Source organism: Sarcophilus harrisii, chromosome 2, assembly GCF_902635505.1.
Source record: "Sarcophilus harrisii chromosome 2, mSarHar1.11, whole genome shotgun sequence".
NCBI classification, from domain to species: domain Eukaryota; kingdom Metazoa; phylum Chordata; class Mammalia; order Dasyuromorphia; family Dasyuridae; genus Sarcophilus; species Sarcophilus harrisii.
In genome coordinates this window covers 114,916,140-114,922,161 of record NC_045427.1, presented here as the reverse complement: position 1 = coordinate 114,922,161, position 6,022 = coordinate 114,916,140, and positions in this window count along the sequence as shown.

The window sequence follows — 6,022 nt, the reverse complement described above, 5'->3', positions numbered from 1 at the left end:
TTATATACCTGTCAGGTGATGAGCTTCTCCACGATTAGCAAGGCTGGGTCTCAAGTATACTTGAAGCCATTTGGCTTGGCCAATGATGGCCAGAGCTTATGTACTTGGCCAGGGAGAGCCCGGGATCTCACTCCAAACCACAGTGAGACATTAAGAAATGGTGGATGCTATTCACCTTTTTTTAGCTCATTCTTTCAAGGATCTAGGATTTTGTTACTTTAAACCCCTTTTCTACTGGCTCAATTCCCCAATCCTTCATGCCTTAGACATTGCCCTTCATAAGTTACTTGGGTCTAAACAAAGTCAACAACACATACAAATTTATTTTTAAAAACGGTGACTCTTACACATTTCTGAAGAACCGCCAAATATCCATCATCACTGAACTAATGCAAATGTCTTCATTTTTAAAAAAAGTCAGCTAGCTTTTTAGGTATAAAAAATCAGAAGAACAATTTAAAATTAAGTAGCACTGAAACACTCACAAAGACCTGTTAGCATTACCTGCCTGTTAGTCAGTCAACAGGCATTTTTAAAGTCCTTATTATGTGACAAACACTGTGCTAAGCATTAGAGATATGAAGAAAGGCACAAGGTCCCTAAATAGGGGAGATGACCTGCAAATATCTATTTACATATAGCACATAAACAGGATAAATAGGAAGAAATCTCAGAGGGATTAAATGTCCACTACTCAACAAGAAAAGATTTCAATCTAGCCGAGGCACATGTTTACAGAATAAAAATGGAATGGGTTAGGGCTCATTCAGGGGCCCATGTCTGTAGTGGTGCTTGGGAGCGCTACTGGGATGTCATTGAACCAGTGATGCTGAACAGAGCCAGAAGTATAACTATAGGAAAGATGCTGGGCTAGAAGAAAATATCAGTTCTGATTCTGTAATTGCTCTAAAATCTTGACTGAGAAGGGGGCTACCTTAGAGAACATCTAGTCTAGATGTTCCTTATCTTTATAGATAAGGAAACTGTGAGAGGGGAAATGACTTGTAGAAAGTCATACAAGCTCTATATGTAACAATCTGGTTTTGGATTCAAATAAATGAGTTTCCACAACTCATTTGTGTCTCATATAGCAAGGTCCAAACAATAGCTTAGGGACAGTAGCTTTGGAATCAGAAGAATGGGTTTCAATTCTGCTGCAAATACTTCCTAAGGAACTCTGAACAAATTATTTAACCACATGAACCTCAGTTTCCTGATATGTAAAATGAGGGAGTTGGATGTGATAACTTTTAAGATTCTGAATTTCAGTCCTAAATCTAAAATCTTTTGAACTCCCTAAGCTTATGTAGAAAGTCCATTGGCTATAATGAAGGCAGGGGACAAAAGGAATTGCATGATTGAATTAATTTTTCTCCCTTCTCCCTCTCTGTCTCTGTCTCTGTTTCTCACTATCTCTCTCTGAGTTTCTCTCTGTCTCAGTCTCTTTTTCTATTCACATTTCCAATTCCTCTCCCTAGTTCCCAACTCTGCAGGCCTTTTTGATGTCTGTTCATAGTATTCTAGAGGGTATCTGTCCTTTGAGATAACTTACTATATCCTTAGTACTTATAGATACTGGTTCAAATGAGATTCTCTGGTGAAAGTCTCCTCAGTAGCCTTAGGCCACAATCCTGTCATTCCTATAAAAAAAAGGCTAGTCAGTTATAGATTCCCAATAGGAGGGGCTCAGAATAGACACACTCCTGGGATCCTGGACTAGTCCTGCTTGCAGTGGTGCTAACATTTTAACATAAAGCTTTTTGACAGCACACTAGCCAGGCCTTGATTATCCTGCTCTGCATCAAAACAAGCATCCAACTCTCTTCAACAAACAGAGACATGTCAACACACACTTCAACAAGCTGAATGGCAGGCATAAGCCTAAGGCCTCCACAGGGCAGATGCGTGAGGCGCTCCACTGCTAAGTGGAGCAAGCTATCTCTCTGGGTTGGGAAGAGAGAGACAGAGAGAAACAGAGACACAGAGAAACAGAGACAGGGTGACAGAGAAGCAAAGACCAAGACAAAGATAGATTCAGAGAGACAGACAAACAGAGAGACAGAAAGATAGAAAAAAGAAAAGAAAGAGTTATTGACAGCTAGAGACAGAGGAACCACAGAGAGAAATAGAGATAGAGAGACAGAATCCTAAAGATTCCTAAAGAATCCTAAAGAGAGACAAAGACAGAGAGATATTCAGTGAGAAACAGAGCCAGACACAGAGATAGAGATAGGCAGAGATGGAGATAGAGAGAAAAAGAGATATATAGAGAGACACAGGCAGAGATGGACACAGATATATACAGAAACAGAGAAAAAGAAATACTAACAGAAGTAGAAAGGAAGATACACTGATATCCCAGACTATAGAAATCATTTTTGAGTTCACAAGAAGTCAAATGCAAACTGATCTTGTGCGGTTCATTTATTCTTCATGATTTGCTGGCTCAGTGTTGGAGCAAGGCGTTGTGGTGCAGGGGTGAGAGAAGAGCCTGAAACTTAAGTAATCTGAATTCATCAAATACTTTTTAAGACCATTTCTGTGACAGATGCTGGGGATGCTCAGGCCCTTCTCTCCAGGGGTGTCAAGATTATTTCAGCCTCAGTCACATCATCTATAAGGATGATAACATGAACATTCTTTATCCCCAAGGTTTTTGTGAACAAAATGCTATGTAGGCTTTCAAATGACTATAGAAATGTAAACCTAATTTTACTATTATTCTTAGATTAAAATTTGGGTCACTTTCTGTAATATGTAGCCCAAAATTCATTTAGCAAATTTCAGCTAATTTTAAAAGGATATAATAAAAGTAGATGGCTGTATAAACATGTACATAGAGTTATCCCTTCCACATTATGATTTTTCCCATCATGGTTTCGATATATTGTGGTATGGCAAAAGAAATTACTGTAAATGGAAATTTTGGGTGAATTTTGCAGAAGCACCAGATGACGCAAAAGACCAATAGACTACAGAGAGAAAATTTAGAAACTCAGAAATACTTAACCCAAATTTAATAATAAAGTATTGTAAACATCCATAAGCAAAAAAAAAAAAAATTAAGACTTCTTCTCTGTTGTGAAGAGAAACCAAAAAATTTTACATAGATTTTCCAGATCATGGGAATACTGTGTCCCTCACTCCTGCCATGTGGAAGGGATAATTACATAAATATAAGCATGCACACACATACACACACACACACACACACACACACACACACACACATACCCTCTTCTATAAATGAGAATGATAATGGAACTAAGATAATTTACCCTTAATCCAGGTCCCATCTCTCACCTAGATTATTGCAATAGCATCCCTGCCTGAAGCCCCTGCCCTTTTCCTCTCCTCTTCCTACTTCTGATTGGTTTTATCAATATTTCCTATTTCTTACATCGTCATAACCCATGCATTGCTCCCCCTCACAAAAAAAACCACATAACAAGCAAAATAATGTGTCAGGACAATCAAGCAATATATTGAAAAGGTCCTTGAACATGTGCAGTGTATAACACTTCCTATTTCCATGAAGGGATAGGTTAGAGGTGTCCTTTCATATCTCTTCATTTGAATCCTGCTTGATCTTTATAATTTTATTAAATTTATATATTCATATGAACTTTTCTTTGCTTTACTAACTTTCTTCTGCACTAGTTCATATACATCTTCTTATACTTCTTCGCATTCATCAAATCCATTCTTTCTTACAGGACAAGAATATTCCATTACATTCATAAGCTGTTTAGCTATTCTCCAATTAGTAGGTCTCTACTTTGTTTTCAATTTTTAACCATCACAAAAAATGAAGCTATAAATGTTTTGGACTTTTATGAGATTTTTTTTTTCTTTTCAATAGATTCCTTGGGATTATAAGCCCAGGAATGTAATCTCTGATTCAAAGGCTAAAGATATTTTAATCACTTTTTCATAATTCTAAGTTGCTTTACAAAATGACCGTACCATTTCAAAGTTTCATCAACAATGTATCAATGTGCCTTTCTTTTTGCAACTCCTTCTATTGTCACTTTTTGTTATTTTTGCCAATTTATAATGTGTAAGGCAAAACTGGGGCTGTTTTGATATACATTTCTCTTATTATTGGGACTTTAGAACAATTTTGAGAACACTTTGTTCTTTATTCACATCTATCCTGGAATGACTATTAGTTTTATATACATTTATTAATTGCTTATATATATTGGATAACAAACCCTTTTCAGAGAAATTTGATACAAAGATTTTTTCCCCTTTCCACTACGTCCTTTCTTTTCTTAGGTATATTAAATTTGTGCAGAAGCTTTTCAGTTCAGTTCAGTTATCTGTTTTATCATTTGTAATTGCTCTTTTCTCTTGTTTGGCTAAGAATACAAAGCCACTCATAGTATGAAAGGCATGTGATTGGTTTCTCTTCTAGTTTTAAAGTTACATATATATTTAGAAGGTATTGTAGAGTATGGTATAAGATGATGGTATAAGCCTAATTTCTGCCAGATTGCTTTAGAGTTTTCCAAGGATTTTTTTTTTACCAAAAGTGGAGTTTTTTCTAGGTTATTTATATTTTTTTATTTGATAAAATAGTAGTTTGTCACTTGAATCTCCCTTATTTAGTCTATCCCATTGTTCTGTCATTTTTTAATGACTGTTGATTTATCATATAGCTTGAAGTTGGGAGGTGCAATTTTCCCTTCATCCTTACTTTTTTTTTTCTATCATTTCTCTTAATATTGTAGATTTTTTAAAGATCTCTATTAGGTGTGGGGAAGTACAATTAGGAATAGTAATTGCAAAAAAACAATTTTGAAGTAAGTTTCTCTGATAAGGTCTCATTTCTCAAACAAAGAGGGAACTGAATTAAATTTATTAAAAAATTAGAGCCATGCCTCAATTGATAAATGATGAAAAGATATGATCTGTGCCCAAAGGACTATAAATTCATGTATATGGCCTAACAATAGCAACTAGTAAATATGAATACCAAAAGAGATAAAAAAGGAAAATGACCTATATGCCCCCAAAATATTTGTAGCAGCTTTTCTTGGCAAAGGCATTAAAAGTATAAATTACTTTTAGAAGTTCTGTCATTTTTATTATATTGTCATGGCCTACCTACAAACACTGACTATTCCTCCAGCTATTTAAATTGTTCTTTATTTCTGTGAGAACTTTGTAATTCACCCCATATAGTCTTTAATGTGTATTAATAGATTGATCCACAGAAATTTTATGTACTAAGTAATTATTTGGAATGTGATTTCCTCTTCTATTATTGTTTCCCATGTTTTCTTATTATTATATGGAAATGCTGTTGATTTTTGAAAGTTTATTTTGTAGCCTGAAAATTTATTAAAGCTATTACTTGTTTCAATAGTATCTTTGCTGATTTCCTAGTATTTTTTAAATAAACTATCATATTATCAGCAAATAGGGATTGTTTTATCTCTTCTTTTCCTATCTTTCTACCTTTTATTTCTTTATTTCTTTTTCTTGCTTTATTGTTTTTTGGTAGCATTTCTAAAGCTATATCAATTAATAGTAAGAGATGTGGCATCCTTGCTTTACTCTTGTATTTATTGGAAAAGATTCTAGTGTATCTCCATGGCATATGATATTTTCTTTGGATTTATATAAATGCTTTTTATGATGTTAGAAAAGGTCCCTGTACGTGCATATATTTTGTTAGCACAAAGGAATGTTATACTTTGTCAAAGACCTTTCCCACATTTTTTGAGATGATTATGTGGTTTTGAATATTCTGGGGTTTTAACATGATTAATCACATTGATTGTTTTCCTAATGCCAAACCATACTTGCCATCCCTGATAAAAAAAAAAAAAAGAATCCCACTTGGTCATAATGAATAATTTCTTGGATAAATTACTGGGGTCTGTTTGACAGGGTTTTGTTTAACATTTTTAAGTCAATGTTAATGATATTGGTTTATAATTTTCTTCTGTGTTTTATCTTTCCTTGGTTTAGTCATTAGGATCATAAGTGCTTTCTCAGTTTTTCAGAACAA